The sequence below is a fragment of the Spermophilus citellus genome (genome assembly GCF_964194105.1).
Source record: "Spermophilus citellus genome assembly, chromosome: 12".
Classification (NCBI taxonomy): Eukaryota; Metazoa; Chordata; class Mammalia; order Rodentia; family Sciuridae; genus Spermophilus; species Spermophilus citellus.
In genome coordinates, this window is record NC_138198.1 from 111,635,598 (window position 1) to 111,654,133 (window position 18,536).

Consider the following 18,536-nt stretch of genomic DNA (forward strand, 5'->3'; position numbering starts at 1 on the left):
AAGAATGACAAGGCTACATGAAATGAGTGACAACTGTGACTTCTGCACACACACACCCATCAATACCCTCTAAAAGCATCACTTACTAACTGTGCTCTCCCTCCAGGTACTTGGAAGGAGTACCGTGGCATGCACCATGACACAGGAAACACATCAAACATCGTATGTCTTCCTTAGCTTCAACCTGATGGGTATTTTTGTACCCACATGCAAATACATTTTAAGCTTTGGGTGGTAATTTTCAGCCAAATCCCCAAGCTCCTGTGTTTATGTATTTACTTTCTGTCTGGTTTGGGTGGAAAGGTTTACAAAGCTCTGCAGTGTGTTGTGTGCACGGTGGATTTGCAAATATCAAAAATGAGTAGGATGGTATATCGTGATATTCATGGTGCCTGAAGCCGGTGGCTGTTCTAAGCACATTTGGGCTATCAAAGACTTCATTACTATATTAAGTATGCAAGACTCAAAGTAAACCTCACAGAACTTTAGGATGTTAGAGCCCTGGACAATATCAAGTCTGATCCAGTGGAATCCAATATTTCCATTATAATAAGAGAAAGAGAAAGAGAGAATGAAGACAGGCTGGAGATACATAAAATTATCCATTCTGATCCTCAAACAGATTAAAGTAATACTCATTATTAAAAAAAAATTTTTGAAAGTACGTTAAAAAATTATTAGTTGGAAAATAGTTATAAAATCATCGAAATACAAAAAATACATATAAAGTGGCTAGGAAAATTTTTCTCAAGATTTATAGAACACAGCCAGATACAGTGGCACACAGCTGAAATGCCAGCAACTAGCACCTGAGGCAAGAGGAACACAAGTTTGAGGCCAGCCTCAGCAACTTCGCAAAGCTCTGTCTCAAAAAGAAAAAAAAAAAAAAGGTCTGGGGATCTGGGGATGTAGCTCAGTGGTTGTGTTCTGGATTCCACCTCAGTCCAGCACAAACAACAGCAAGAATTTATAAATCAGCTTTGAGTGAATGGAAAACCAAAACTGGCATAGCACATTGAAAAGAGAGACCCTAAATTCCACTTTAAAGGATCATAAATGTTATACACACACACACACACACACACACACACACACACACACACACACAAATGGCTTATGGGTAATGCCACTTCATTCTATACTTAACTGTCTCGGTGAAGTTTAAAAATGTATTTCCTATTTTAATTTTAGCATAGAATACGGTTGAGGGGGAAGGCAAGGCATCTATTTGGGGGAGCAGGAAAAATTTCCAGGGGCATAACACCAGTTTGACTTGTAGAGGACACACATTGAATTCAACTTACCTACAAATTTTCCCTGGCTACAGTCAATCGAAGTAGTTTCTTTCTCTGTAATCCTATAGCACTTGAAATTCTTATCGTATTTTTACTCTTCTGCCTTATATCCTTAAGTATGTATGTACTCTGCCTTAAGTTAGGCAAGTCACTTATGAACATGATTTCTTGTGTGTAAAATTCAAATAATGAAACTACTTTTAAGAACTTCAAGTATTAGAAGTGCAATGTGATCCGGGATCCTGAAAGTTCACAAGAAGCATAGATATTATCCTGTCATTCTTGGAAGAAGGCAAGCAGCACAGCCACATGCAACGCACATGCACAACTCCAGGGGGAGTCACACTATAGCCTCTGACTACTTGGAGTTCAACCTCTTTCCCAGGCCCCAGAACAGACCTTCACAAATACTCATTTCTCCAAGGATTTACTATACTAAGGTGAATTCTCTACTTTTATAGTTAAAAAAAGAAACTAAACTAAATTTTTAATACAAAACCATTCAACCAACAAATAGCTGAGGCCATCTATTAATACAAAAAATCTGATGAGTGACAGGGATCACCAGCAGGGTGTTCCCTTCCCTGTCTTCATTCAATTAAAAAAAAAAAAAAAAAAAAAAAAAACCTTTGGCTTGATATCTTAACTGCAAGTAATTTTTTTCCTGATACATATTCATACTTTGATTGTGCTTAAATAATTCACAAGGAAAAGATATTTTAAAGAGCCTACCTTTCCTTTATATTTTCTTTCCCCAATTTTTTTATCCTCTCACTGAACTTTAGAGGCAATAGATTGACTAAATCAATCAACATCTGTTCTTGGGTTAACGATAATTTGTAAAACCTAGAAACTTAACTTACAAAACACAACCTGTAAAAACATGAAAATCTCATCTACAAATTCAAACAATGTGAATACTGAGAAGAAAGCTGCCTACCCAGCCAGGGAAAGCCATCAGTCTGGCTGCCTGAGTTAGATATAACTCTCCAACAGACTGAGAAGTTTTCAAATTAATTTGGTCACTAGTGTATCCATATATCCAGGGCACAAAACACAGGCATCCAGCCTAGGAGGGTACAAATCATAGGCTGGTGACATTTTCAGAAATTTGACTTTTATTTAATAGAAAAATATTTGGGGTGGATTTGATAGTACTGGTGCCACCGCATTTGCAAAAACTATGAACATAAATACACTGTACATTATAATGCATTCCCTCAACACCCTGCCCGCTGAATATTTTATGTATATTGCATGCATTCTCATAAAAATTGTTGTTATCCAATTCCTCCAACTGCCAGAATTAAAGCTATAAAACTCTCAGTTAAAACTGAGGTAGAGAAAAATCCCTAATCCTTCCTTCTCAATATGTTATATCAAATGTCTCTTAGTAACTGCATTAGAAAGCAATTACAGCTTAATAGCTGTCTAAATCCATTATCAGTGTACATTTAACCTTTCAATATTTAAAGATAATATTTAATTTGAGCAAATTAATGGACTGCCTGTGAGACCAAATACATCTATTTAGTCTTTCTGGTTTTCCATCAACGATATTTCTCTTTAGAGACTGGTCTTGTGACAAGAAGTCTGGTAAAAATGGAGTTCTTTCTATTTGTAGTTTAAACAGATATTAATAAATGAGAGGCCAACCTAACTCCAAATGAGAAGTAATGTCCTTATTAACTGCAAGTATCTTTTGCCATTAACAAAGCTGCTTTTAATTCTTTGCAGATTAATTTGTATCATTAATAGTTAAGTGAGCTTATACACCTTTATCTTTCAGTGCTTTTTTTTTTTAATTCCAAATTGTTTAATCTCATTGACTTTAAAAGGACTGAGTGGTTTTTCAGAATTCTCCCCCACAATGCTGTTTTTCACATCCTCTATTCAGAAGTAATAATGTTTAAGAACTCCAATAATGGCTTTAACATCACAGTTACATTTTAAGACCAGATCAATATGCAAAAAGCTACTGTTAAAAGAATATAACTAAGAATATAATTTTCCAATAGTATTATATTAATGAATGCAAATAGGATATTCAATGAACAATAGTCTTCACCTGTCAATAAAAAAAGTACAAGTTCTCCAACTATATAATTTCATGATTCAGAGCCTATAGCACTGAGAAGTTCAAAGGAAACTTTTCCCATTGTGTGTGTGTGTATATACATATATATATACATATATATGCCTATTAATATCTAATAAATATATCTGTTAGCATCCAATAAATATATACATCTACTACCTTTCTTAAATAAAGGTTAAAATTAATCACATTGCTCGTTAAAATGAAATTACCAAATCACTTCATTTCATTCCTTTTCTTCAATTCAATGCAAGTGCATTAGTGTCTACAAATCTGGAAAACTTCACAGAATTTTGTTGACATCTTAGTCACATTGACAGGTTAATATAATTCCAGTGTGAGTAAAGTACTTGAGCACTAAATTAAAATTTGGCTTCTCCCTGTCACTTACTTCTCCCATTCCAATTTTTTTAAGTGTCTAGGTCCCAGAACTCAGGTACAACTTCCTACCCACTGCTCAACATCCAAAAGTACCTCTGCCTTTGTCATGACCCAACAGCCAATAATGTACCTTCCATCCCAAAGGAAGGCGAGATCAACCAAGTCAGACAGGATGAACAGGAGGCTTAATTCCTGTCCAATAATTTTCTTCCCTAGAGTTTATCATCAATCTGATTTTAATATCACTTCCATATCCAAATCTATGCTTAAGAGCATCCCATATGTTCTATTGCCCCAAAAGTAATATAAAAAATGACCACTCTATAGAAATGTAATAAAGATTGCACTCTTAATTGCATTTATTATATTTTATGATTAAAATTTTGACCAAAACAATGCAAAATACATCTAAAATGTGTGTAACTGCCACCAATTTGTTAATAAATAAATATATTAAGAGAAAATACATTCACATGGTTCAAGAATTAAAATAATTCATAGTTACAGTTACATATTTAGAAGTGTCATCCACACACACACACACACACACACACACACACACTATTTTTTATTTCCTCCCCGCCCTTAACCCTGGTAACCACTTTCGTTTCTTGTGCTTTTTAAAAAATGCAGATATAAACTATACATGTTTATTTCTATGTTCCCTCTTTTACATAAAGATAAAATGCTCAGTCTGGCATGTGCACTTTAAGTATGAATATTTTAAAAATGGTATGAGCTGATGGAGACTTGTACTTCTGACCACAATACAGAAATTCCATATCAACCACAGCTTATATTACTGCCAAACATCTTTCCAAATTTGAAAACATAGGAAAATCTTCATTAATCCAGAAAAACGTAAGCCAACATATGAAGAAATCCCAAATAATATTATAATTCTAGTTTTTCATGTTTAAATATTTTTAATTTTAATATGAGATTATGAAACTGGATGGTCTGTAATGACAATCAAAAATAGAATTCCCTAGTAATCAATGAAATAATCTAGAATTATGTATACCCTTATAATATCTCAGAATGTGCCAAAGAGAAAATAACAACATCCTGGAGGTATATAGAAAACTATACGGATATGCTTAAGGGATAGTCTTTTTCCTCATAAAATATTCTGGATCAACCCCAAAACAATTAAATATTAACTCATTAAAAGCCAGATTCTGTTTACTATTGTTACAGCTTGTGGTAGGCCTCCCATGGAGCCTACCATGTGAAATTCTTATTTGGTCACTCTTAAGTGGCACAAGTGGCACAACGAGGCTCTATTCTAATATAAATGCGTCAAAAATACTGACACATTCTAGTATTCAAATTGGAAGCAAGAGAACACTAAAGAAAAAGTACATATATGTGTGTGATATATATTTTGTTTTTAGAAGATGGTGGTACATTCATTCACTAGAGATATCTGGATAAATAAGACATGCATTATATGTGCTTCCCCCTCCAAAAAAAATTAGCATGATCAAAGCAATCACCAACCCATGCCAACCACCAGGCATTCTACTGAGACTATCAACATCAAAGCTAAGTAGAATGAGTTCCCCAAAGCAAAAGAAAAAAGTAATTGTTAGTTAGACTTCCGCTTGTGACCATCAGAAATGTTACCTTAATTTGGCCTTAATGACCTATAATCACTCTTAGCATATGCTTTTAAGGCTACTATTATTCAGCTTGATCTATGGATATAATGGAGCAGAAGAGAACTGTGGGTATCATTAAAATAAGTTCCTGCAAAAGTGGAATATGTAGTACGTTGCTAATATGCAAACGACTAAATAACTTAATTAGGTGAAATGAAGTGCACTTACAAACACACGTACTTAAACTGAATCATGATAGTGCTGTGTGCATGAATGTATTCTTTAAAAGATGTTTATTAATCTTACAGTGGAACAAAGAAATACGAAAGACGGGAACCTATAATATTAACACCGGTTAACATTGGCTTCTGAATATAAACTCATAAATCACAACAACCTAATCTATTTCTTGCCGTCAAAAATATCAAAAGCTATCACTGCATTTTTTATTTTAGAAAAATAAGCTAATTTTTGTTACGAATTTAAAAAAAAAAGGAAAACTTAGTGCCAAAGTTTTATTTTTTACATTTGTACTTTTATATTATTATTTTATATTTGTACGAGAAGGATTGGGTGGGTGGGTGGGAGGATGGATGAAGGTTAAAATCTCAGTAGATAGCCTAAGTTAAAATTATACTAAAGTGTGGTCTCTTAAAAAGAAATAAATCAAAAAGAAATAAATGAATAATTTATGTCTGAGTTTTGGCATTCCACACATGTAAAGACACACGGCACACGATTACACTGAAGCACCTTTTTGGTGGTACCAGGATAAACATGGATATTAACATTCACCCAAAAAGGCTGCTCCCTGAAGCACGATGAGGCACAGCAGGGAGAAGAGTGTGAAGTGCACATGTGGGGCCCTGATTCAAAACACAGCTGCTGGGCCTAATTTTAGGCCAACTGGCCTTGTCAGTGTCTCTTAACAAGGGAAATTTCCCCCACTGAATATTAGAAGCTGTTATAAAGGAAAAAGAAGGCACATAATAATATTCATTAGTAAACTTATCTTCACCATTGCTGTTTTATACAAAAATATGTAACACAGCCCATCACAGAGAACAGCTTAGCGAGCACTGGGAAGGGTAATTTAGTTAAAGAAGTTTTATTCCAAACAAATGACTCTTGGAGATCCACAAACTGCTGGGCCCACCTAGACATGTATGCACCCAATATGCCTGTAAGACTGTTCAGTGTTTAATCCTGCCCTCCAAGCATCTGGATGCACAGCACAGGGGAACACCCATGAATGAAATTATGGATTTTTTTTCACAACTCCAGTAACAGTATTAACTACTAACATTATTGAGCTCTTACTGGGTGCTATATCAAGGCTGGGTGCAGTAGTCTGATGAGAAGATAATCCTTACACCTCTAGGAAGCAGGTCTGCAAGGTGCACTTTCACACAGATGAGGATGCTACTGAGAGCTGCACCATCTCCAGTACTTAGGTGACTGAGGTATACAGAATCTACCAGTAAGAAGGCTTCTTGGGCCTTGCCTAACCTTCTCTGGAATTCATAAACAGAACAGTTTACCCAAAATCCTACATATTCCCAGGCCCTTAAGTAAATGAAGTAATAAAGTTTAAATTTAACAAGAGCATTTGTTGCCAATGAAGCATTTGTCCATGCATGCACTGTTTGCTCCTTTTGCAGCCCATAAAGGAAGCACAGAGAAAGTCTGTAATGTTAACAGCGTGGTGGCGCAAGCCTGTAATCCCAGCGGCTCTGGAAGCTGAGGCAGGAGGGTTGTGAGTTCAAAGCCAGATTCTGCAAAAGCTGGGCATTAAGCAACTCAGTGAGACTCCGTCTCTAAATAAAATACAAAATAGGGCTGGGGATGTGGGGATGTGGCTCAGAGGTTGAGTGCCCCTGAGTTCAATCCCTGGTGCCAAAAAAAAAAAAAAAAAGTTTGTAATATTAGTGATTGCTAGATTCTTATTTCTAAAACTGTATGCAAAATAGAGTCTTCATGCTATAGGAATTTTCCTATGAAAATGTGTCACATCTTTGATCAGAGTCCCAAACTATTCTGTGATTCAAAAATGCTCAAATTCCCTGACCTTCACTTCCTAGTCCTGGCCAAACTCGAGTTTTGCATCATCCATTCGCAAAGCTCACAACTACACATACTCTTCTGTCAGCTCGACTGTTCTTCAATCTTCCTCTGGCTAGAGATCCTTCTGCCCAATCTCAGAGCATGTCCCTGGGCCCCTATTCTAACCCTGATGATTCGAATTTCCTAGTGGTACCCTATACATACATGCTTCTAACTGAGAACTTACCAGACAGTAGGGTCATATTTATGTAGCTGCTCATCTCCCTCAATGAAAGGTCCTTGAGATCAAGCACTATCACTTTTATCACTATTGTGTTTTTTTTAATCTCAAGTATTTAACAAAGTCCTTCACATAAACTGAAGGCTCAATATATTTGTCAAATTAATTGATAAACAAATATATATATACACAAATGCTATGAAAGCAGTTAGTTAATAACACTCTTAGATATTCTATGACACAAAATTTCTAAAGAAGAAACAATCATTGCCTACTTATACACACCCATCCTGGTTCTGCAAGAATAGGACCTGCTCCTTATGCAATTCTTGCACATACATGACATTTTTCTCTATTTCTTTTATTTTTAGCTTCTGTTTTTATTTTCAACTGGTATGTTCTGTTTACAAAATAACACATGCTCACAAGTGTATGAAATTCTTCAAAAATATAAAACAGAAATTGCCCAAACAAGAGCTTGTTCCACTTTACAAATGAAGAGACTTGCTCCCTGAGATTTAAAGAAAGTTTTCCTAGATTACAGGGCCAATAATAGAGAATGTAGGCAGGAGAGACCCATGTTTGGTTACTTCCATGTCTAAAATACATTTCCATAATCTGACGATCTGTAAACTACAGCCCCTTGGGCAAAACCCAGCTGCTGTCTGTTTCTGTAAATAAAGTTTTATTGGAACACAGTAATGCTCATTGGTTTATTTGTTGTCTACATCTGTTTTCACACTACAACAGAAGTGAAGTCATTGTAACAGAAAAATGTCTGGTCTACAGAGCCCAAAATATTTACTATCTGGTGACTTTCAGAGAAAGCTTGTTGACCTCAGCTACAGTTTCAAACTATTCTAGTTTAAGAAATATGCTTATCTTTTAGTTCCTTAGTGAGATAGAATGATTTTCTTTAAGAAATATGTCTTTTATAGATGCCTATGCAGGTAAGAGATAAAATAGGTTAAATGCATAACCTAAGGGATTTGTTATGCATTTAAAAGCTCATACCATGAGCACTTTAAAAAAAATGGGGACTTTATGAAATCAAAACATCAAAATGCATATTTGAACCAGACTGTCCTCTCTTCAGTAAGAGCCATGGACAGCCCTGGGGATGCTTGGGATGAGGATGCCAGTTCCCCAGCAGTTTGCAGCCCTTCTCCCAAGTCCCTAGCAGTGTGCCCTCCAGCCTGCATTGTTCTGGCCAAGAGCCTGGCCAAGGACACTCTCCCTGATACACAGACACCAACTCACCAATCACACTTTCCATATTTGTTTCACCCTCAAGTTTCAAAACAACAACCTAGGCTTCTCCTAAGAATATCTACAAAATTCAGGTCAAGTTATGCTGGTTACATTTTTTTCTAAAACATATTCAATCAAAGACTGATTAACTAATAAAAGACAGATGAAATTACCAAAGTTGAAAACAATTTCTACATTTTATTCTTCTCGAACTAATAAAAATTACCCATCAACGATTCAATATTCCAGCCAGGCATGGTGGCACACTCCTATAATCCCAGCAACACGGGGACATTAATGCAAGAGGATCGCAAGTTCAAGACCAATCTCCTCAATAGCAAGACTCTGTCTCAAAACAAAAAGGGTTGGAGTGTGTCTCAGTGGTTGAGGGCCTCTGGGCTCAGTCCTCAGAACCACAAAAAAAAAAAAAAAAAATTAATACTCTATGTGTCACTTCGTAGAGAGCTCATTTAATCACTCACTGTTTTTTTCAAATGTTAAATGGAAGAGACCTCAGAAAGATGGTCAGAGTACCTTTAGTGAATGAAAAGTCAGATCTATATTAACATGTCAAAAATGACCTGTCCTCCAGAACCTGATATGTGTATCACATGAGGTACAATAAAAGAAAAAACTTGATGAACTGCAGTCACTATCATGATATGCCCAGAGCAAAAAAAAAAAAAAAAAAAAAAAAAAAAAAAAAAAAACAACAACAGCACAAGATATGGAAGGAATTATTCCCTTAGAATTAGACTTGGGCTCTGCCCTCTCCAACTATGTAGTCTTGGGCAAGCCAGGAAATGCTCTCAGTCTTGGTTCTGCTCTGGTGACTTGGGGACAGTCATATAAGAAAAAAAAAAAAAAAACATAAGAAAAAAAATACTCTGGGAACATCACTTCTCCAACTCCAGATGTGGGATGATAATTTATATGGTAATATACAAGATGTATGTGCAAGGCAAGAATTATAATATGATCAACAGAAAATTTTGGTTTTGTTTTTGTTTTTGTTTTTGGTACCAGGTATTGAACTCAGGGGGCACTCAACCACTGAGCCACATCTCTAGCTCTGTTTTCTAATCATTTAGAGACAGGGTCTCACTGAATTGCTTAGCATCTCACTTTTGCTGAGGCTGGCTTTGAACTCGCAATCTTCCTGCCTCAGCCTCTGAGCTGCTGAGATTACAGTCATGTGCCACCACATGTGGCTGATCAACAGAAATTTTTTTTACCTCGAATATCCACTAAAAAAACACAAAATAAGTTTAATGGTTTCCAACAACACTATGATTCTAAACTTAAAATGAGCATAGTCTCAAAGAACTATCACTCTCATTAATTAATAAATTTCATTTCAAATACGTATCTATGATATCTAAGCTTATTGAATCATTTATTAAATAAAGTCAGCATTTATTAAATCAAAAGAGATTTTAGGTGATCAAAGAGTATCTAAGAAAATGTTATTTCAATTGATATCTGAATGGAATTAGGTAGGCAAAGAATAAGAGGGAGGTACTCTACAGCATGTGCAAAGGCCCAGAATCAAGAAAAATCCATGTCCAAGACCTAAAAGAAGTCAATGTAGCTAAGCTGAAGGGAAAAGGGATCTAAATGAGGTACAGGAGGTACCTCAAGGACCAGTTATTCTAAGCACCATGAGAAAAACACTCAAGCTGGAAATGACATACTCTGTGAAACTTTTTTTTTTTAATCATTCTGGTTACTCTAGAATATGGACTCCACAGGGAAAAAAATAGAAGCACAGAAAGTAGGCAGGAGGCTACTAGAGTTGACCAGGCAAGAAGCAATGTTGCTCAGACATCAACTGGAAAGTCAAGCTACAGAGAAGAACCCCATGACAATTCGATGGAAGAAGGTAACAAAAAGGAAGGGGTCAAGGTGTCTGGATCCTGGTTTAATCAAGAAGGTGCACTATTCCTTGTCAGCAGAACTATGTATGTAGGGTACAGCAGGAAGTTAAACAAAATGGACAACTGGCTCTTCAAACTCACACGGAGAGGCATGGATGGTACATATATATTTGAGCAGTCATCTTGGAAAAGGAGGAGATAATTTAGGAAGAAAATGTATAGGAGAATAAAAGCAGCCATAGAGTGAGTGTCTACTATGTGTCAGATGTGGGCTAAGCACACAGTAGGTGCTATCTTACTGAATGCTTCCAATAGCACTCCTTCCACACTTCACAATGAGGAAACCAGGTCACACCAGTAATAACCAGATAATAACTCAACTTGATCTCAGACTGAGCTGCACCACAAAGCCTCTCACCAGAGGAAGGAGGTCCAGGTAAGAGCCCTGAGGTACTTAAATATTTACAGCTCAAGCAAAGGAAATTCCAGCAAAGAAGAGGCAGAAAGAACACCAGGAGTGGGTGATGTAGAAGTCTCAGACACAGCATTTCTGCCAAAAAAAAAAAAAAATCTAAAAAGTTGTTAACAGGGATATAAGTTGTTGGTAATGTTTAACAAGAGCAGTTACAGTGGAGTAAGTGGAGACAGAGCCAGATTTTAAGGGACTACAGAGTAAATCTAGGGACTTGGGGAAAAGGCTGCAAACCGCTGGGGAACTGGCTTCCTCATCCCAAGCATTCCCAGGACTGTCCATGGCTTCCAAAAATATGGCAAACTACATACCCTGAAAGCCTCTGCATAGAACCAAAAACAAACAAACAAAAACAACCCCTGCAAAAGTCTGAATTCAAAGAATGAGGACATATTGAAGGTATCAAAAATAATGCAAAATAAACCTTGCTTTTCCAGTAATGAAAGATGGGCACAGAGGCAGGAGTGCTCAGAAAGCCAATGTCAGCACTGTGGAAAGATTAGAACATGTGGGAAAGTCAAACCAGAGACTCCAGAATTAGGAAAGAGTCCTTGAAGCAACATCCAACCTTCTCTGGAGGAAAGCAATCTCACTTTAGATTCCCATATTTTCACATTCCTAATGCCCATCCAATATGGATTCATAAGCATCACACACAAGGAAAATAAAGAAACATAACTGAAGGTCAGAGAAAGCATCAGACTCTCTCCATCAATGGAATGGTTCAAATTATTAGAAAATATAAAGTTGGGTATTATATTAAAAATTTTGTAGACATAATCATAAAAAATGAACAAGAAATAAGAAACCACAAAAAATTAGCAGGCATAATTTTAAAACAACAGAATAGAACTTTCACAAATGAAAAATAAGCATTGGAATATTAAAGAGCAATACTTTGGTAACACATTAGGCAAAGCTGAAGAGAGAATTAGAGAACTGGAAGATAAATCTAAAGAAATTGCTGAGAATGAAGCAGATACAAGAAGACAGTTAATATGAAAGAGAAGCTAAAAGAAATGAAGGACAAAAGAGAAAATTTAACATATTTAATCAGAGTATCCTAGGAAGGCAGTAGAATGAATGAAGGAGTTGGAATATCTGAGGAGATGAAAGCTAATAATTTTTTTCTGAATTGGAGGAAGACATAAGCCACAGATGCACAGAGAGCAAAATCACACATAGATACAGCACAGTAAAATTGCTAAGCACCAAAAATAAGTCAGGGGCAAAGGCAGATCTCCCAGAAAGGATAGTAATTACATGGGCATCAGATTTCTCAAGCCACACTGGAATTCTCACAGCTGAAGAATATAATCATCAGAGAAATGTCAGTCTGGAATAGTGTATCCTTCAAAATTATTTTTCAAGTTCAAGAATAAAAACATTTTGGTGAACAAAAGCACAAGACCTCCAACTTTGCTATACCAAAAGAAATCCTAAAGAACATATTTCACCAAACGCAGTGATGGTCCCATAAAAAGGTCTGAGATGCAAGAAAAAGTGCTGAAGACAGAAAACAGTAAACTGGTAAATGTATATGATGTCTCTGAAACACTAATATTAAATTCATTGAATTAGTATTAAGATTCAAAACAAAAATACTTTTAAGTGGCAGGGGGAGTAACCAGAATGGTATTCAAGGGTCCTAAAACTAGAGGAAAATTAAGAGTATAAAATCCAACTTTGTCAGATAACTCTGCATAGTCAAAGCTCAAAAACTAATAAAAGACGAGAAATGAATTCCAAACAATGTGAGGGGCAAATGAAATAAGAAACAAAACTTAAACCAAATTCTTTTAAAGAGAAGAGGGAAAAAACTGTGTAGAAACAATACAAATGGAAGGTGGGAATTTAGATGATAGTGATCAGAGATAACCCACTGCTCAGCGCCGAAGAGCACCCTGTGCCTGTGGCCCAAAATGAAGTACAAAATTATGTAAATATAAATTATTTGACATTATCTGATCCAATCAAAATTTAAGATCCAGATATAGTTATCATATCTAAAATATAACAAGGAATGTTTAGGAATAAAAAGTTTTAAAATAACATACCTCAGACAAATACTGGCCAAATAAAATGGGAGGGGTGATAATTATACCAATATGAGACAAAATAAACTTTAAGACCAAGGGGCAGAAAGAAAGTGAGCACATATAAATTGAATAAAAAGTTTAATTACCCAGAAAGATATAGTAATTCTACACAAAAATGCATGTAATAACTTCAGTGTGTCTGAAGGCAAAAGATTGTTTAAACAGAGAAATTTATAAACTCACCATCATAGATTATTTCAACTCACTTCTTTCAATGACATATGTGTTGGCCAGATTTTTTTTTAATTAGCAAAAGTATAGATGATTTTAAGGCACAATGAACAAATGTGAATTATTGGACACATGAAGATTTCTCAAGTCATGATAATGAGAATATACATTCTTCTCAAGCACAAAATGAAGCACTTATGAAAACTGATTAACAAAACTGACAATAAAGCAAATCTCAATAAGTATCGAAGAACTGCTACCATACAGAAGAGTTCCCTGACAATTAAATCACAACAAAAGTTAACAATACAAAGAAAAAACAAGGCATTCATTTGTAAAATCTCTAAGACATCAAGAAATATTGCAAGGGTCAAAGAACAAATCGAATAGGAAATTTCACAAGTGATAAATCTAAGATGATGAAAACGTTACAAATTAAAGTCAATGGAGTTTAGTGGCTACAACTCAGAAGGTCTTCGATAGCTTTATGCTCTTACATTTTAAAAGGAAATGACAATAACTTAGTGTGTCAAGTGGTCAAGTTAGAAATAAAAGATCTGAATAAGCAAAGCAGACAAAAAGGAAATAATAAAGATAAGGAATTTAAAAAGTAGAAAAGAAACACACAATAAAAATAACCCACAATGCCCAAAGCTCATTATTTGAAAAGACACACAAGACAACTTCCAGTTTGTTTGATCAAGAAAAAAGAAGAAAGACACAAAATCAGAAATGAAAAACCTAAAAAAATTAAGCCGAGTTGCTTGTAATCCCAGCAACTTTGGAGGCTGAGGCAGGAAGATCATGAGTTGAAAGCCAGCCTCAGCAATTTAGCAAGACCCTTAGCAGCTCAACAAGTCCTTGTCTCTAAATAAAATATAAAAAAAGGTCTGGGGATATGGCTCAATGGTTAAGTGCCTCTGGGTTTAATCCCTGGTACAAAAAAAATTAAAATTAAAAAATTACAGAGGCGGCAGAAATAAAAATGCTAAAATGAAAACAATGATCAACTTTACGAAGAATTTTACTATAAAATTTAGGCAGAATGGACAGAAAACTGACATACATACATTGCATACATATATCATACACATTTATTTGTATATGTACATAATTTTAAGAGCATCTGCCAAAAAAATAATGAAATCCTGATTCTCAATGTTATATTAAAAAGTTGTATCAGTAGCTTAAAACCTTCTCACCCCAGGAATGGAAAGTTTTATAGAAAAATCTTCCCTAATTTTAAGGAACAGATTGTTCTCGCTTTACACAGACTTCCAGAGAAGACGGTGGAAATACTCCCCTACTTGTTCTACAGGTCAGTACACCCTTGTAGCCAAATCCAGACCAGAACAATAAGAGAAAAAACATTACATGCCAATTTAGTTATAAACATAGATGTAAAAAATACTAAAGAAACTATTAGAAAACTGAGTCTAGGATATTATTTTTCAAACAATGATTTAAAAAAAAATACATCATTACTTTTATCCAGAAATGGCAAAGGAGGTTTACCATAGAGAAACATATAAATAAATGTCATTCAAATATTAACAGATTAGAGATAATAAATCATTTTTAAAATATAGGAAACAACTTTTGATAAAGTCTAATGCCTGTTCATGATAAGAACTCTTAGCGAAATATGTATAGAAGGAAGTTCCTTAATCAATGAACTACCAATATCACTATTACAGGGAAAATTAGGAATAAAACAAGAATGTCCACAATCGACATTTCTATTTAACAGTGTGCTTGAGGCTTAAGGTCCTAGATAGTGTGGTAAGAGGACCCGGTGCAGGGCAAGGGGGCAGGTATAATAGTTGGAAAAAAGAAAACAGCAGAATTATCTTTATCTTTTAGTTATATTTCATAACAGCCTACAGGGTAATCACTAAAGAAAACAAAAACATGTTTAAATCATATAAGAACTTAGCAACACAGCTGAATATGAAAATTGATATATAAAATTTGGGTTTTTAGAGGAAAATGCCATTAACAAAAGAAAGAAAAATAAAGTACCTAAATTATCAAAACAAATACACAACCTCATGGCAAAAATAGAACTGTAATTATAAAAGTATAATTTAAAATAATCTTCTGACATGTGCAAGGCCTGGAGTTTGATCCCCAGAACTTTGGAGAAAAAAAATAAAAGATAAATTATTCTGAGAGGTCAAAGGCTTAAAAAATGAAGACATACATGAAGAAAGATAATCATTACTTAAACATAATTCTCTGCAAACTGATCTCAAGTTTCCATTCAACTTCAATAAACATGACTAACAAACTTATCAAATTCCATGATAAGCCAAATTTTAAATTTAAATAGACAAACACAGGCCCCAAAATAGCTAAAATCAAAATGTACACACATGGGACAGGAAATAGGGGGACGAAGGACTTTACCTACCAGATATCAAAATATAGTTCACTTATAACATACTGAGAAAAGGATAGGATGACCGTCTAACAGACTAAAGGAATGAAGGAAAGACCCTCTCAAACATACAGTAGAACTGGGGATGACTGGCGAAAGAAAGCATAGACTTTTCTAGAAAAGTAAAATGAGAGCCCTACTTCCCACTGCACACAAGGTCAGTCCAACAGTACAGAACACTTAAATCTGAAAGGAAAAACTGTGAGATTCCTTTCAGACAAAATGTATCAAACAATCTCTTTATGTATGACCTTGGAGTAGAGAATGGGTTTCCAACTATGACACAAAGCATAAGAAGATAGAGAGGAAAAAAAAAAAGACATTAACTTATAGGCATCTGCTCATCAAAACTACTAAAAAAGAGGCTGAAGACAAAGTATCTGTAGCATGTGTGACTGAGAATATTATGCAAAAATATATCAACACCTACATATCAGAAAGGAAAAAGACAACAATGTAATAGAACCTGGGGAGGAGGTGGATCAACAGAAGGAAAAACTTGAATGGTAATAAATACATACAAAAATGTTTAACCTCATTATTAAGGAAATGTAAATTAAGACCAAAATGAAATACATTTTACATCTTATACTTACTAGTCTGACAAAAATTAAGAAATTTGATTAATAGCAAAGGTAGACAAAGATACATCAATAGGAAATCTTTTACACTGCACATGGTAGATTAGTTTAAAAAAAAAAAGACAAGGGAAAAAAAAACTTTGGAAAATAATCTTCTCATGTTGGATTTTCACCTAACTCTACAATCCAAAACACTTCTCCCAAATACCTATTCGTAGGTACCTGCTCTACAGAATCAGTCTCACACACATGCAACAACAGAAAGGAAAGTGTGTAGTTCCAAAAAATGGGTACCAACTCAGTCCATCATCTGGAACACGTATAAATCAACTGTGACACAGTCACCAACAGGGAGGGTGAACTAAGCCACGTGCATCGATAGGATAAATCTTAAACATGCCCCAAGTGAAACAACATGTAGCAAAAGACACTATAATTACATTGTTATAATCTTTGAAAACAAGCAAGGTCAAACCATATTATATTTGAGGATGTATAGTCATGTCATAAAATTGCTTCAAAAAAAACAAAAAAGAAAGAAAGAAAGTAAGTATGAGAACATTTACCTCTGACAGAGATGGTGAATGTGGAGAGGGAACAAAGGCACAGAGAGTGCCAACAACTGCTCTAAATTTGCTCCAGTTCCCAGGTTGAGTGGTGAGTTCGGGAGTGCTCATTCCACTATGGAGCTTCATAATTTATATATGCTATGTTTATTATTCTATAGCTATGAAATATTACATGGCAGAATATGTTTTATAATACAGGTTGACTGTCCCTTATCCAAAATGCTAGGGTCCAGAAGCATTGAGATTTTCAAATGTTTTGGGATTCTGGAATATTTGCATGTATATAATGATAAACCTGGGGGATGGGACCCAAATCTGAAAAAAAAAATTCATTTATGTTTCATACACACCTTATACATCCAGGCTGAGGTGATCTTATACAATTTTTTTGTGTGTGTGCATCTTATTTTGCCTCTGTCCTGCTACATGAAATCAGATGTGGAATTTTCTACTTCTTGTGATGTCAGGGTCAGGATCAGTGCTCAAATGGCTTCCTCTTCTGGAGTATTTCTGAGTTTAGATTTTCAGATTTAGAATACTCAATTGTATTGGATTGTGGTTAAATTGAAAATAAAAAGTATCTGGTAAGAAGGCATACAGAAGCAGCCTTAACACAACAAGTCTTGCTATGAAGGAGGACAAGAGAGAGGGGTATGGCCAGGGGAATGTGAATCAGAGGAGAGTTTTGGTTTTATTTTTAATTGCAAAATATTTCAAGCATTAAAAAAAATAAAAAGAAAAGAAGTATTATAACAAACAGCTATCCACCCATCCCTATCTTCATCAACCTTAGCATTCTACCATATTCTCCATTGAAAACAACACACACAAAAAAAGCACTGTCAATCTATTGAAGTTCCCCGTGCTCATCCCAAAAGTAGTTACATTTCATTTTGGTTTTAACTGAGGCATACTGGATGCTGGCAGGAATTCTCTAGGAGGCCGGGGCGCTGCCCATGTATATGATACTGCACCATAAGCTTGTAAGCAGTGGAAACAGACACGGGTGAAGGGGTTTTTCACTTGGTGCCATCGGTCCTGCGTCTCTCTCCTTTCAGCATCGTGGGATGAAGAACATAAAGAGCTCCAGGGTCAGGAGGGCAGGTATCACTAACTAAGGAGCACAGACAGCCCCAAAGCAAGGCTCCTCCCCAGCGCTCTCACCACCTGGCCTAACCAAAGATGAAAGGAAGGGAAAAAGCAGTATTTTCTCTTCACCTTGAATGCTAAAAATACTGAAAGAATGGAAAAGTCTTCGTAATGAAAAGAGACTAACCAACATGTTTAGAAATGACTGTCAAGAATAAACAAGATAAAAATGAGAAAATGGAGAGGGAAGAGGGGGGAGGGCCACAGGAAAAGGAGATGATCTTTAGAAAAAAGGGAGGTGGGAATTAGCTGGGATAATAAAAAA

General features: G+C 35.4%; 1 protein-coding gene across 12 annotated transcripts in view; it reads right to left on the minus strand.

Annotated features, from left to right (window-relative positions):
* The window catches only part of TCF4 (transcription factor 4), a 349,860-nt gene that overhangs the window by 314,058 nt on the left and 17,266 nt on the right, over window positions 1–18,536 (minus strand). The gene's annotated exons all lie outside the window — the stretch shown is intronic.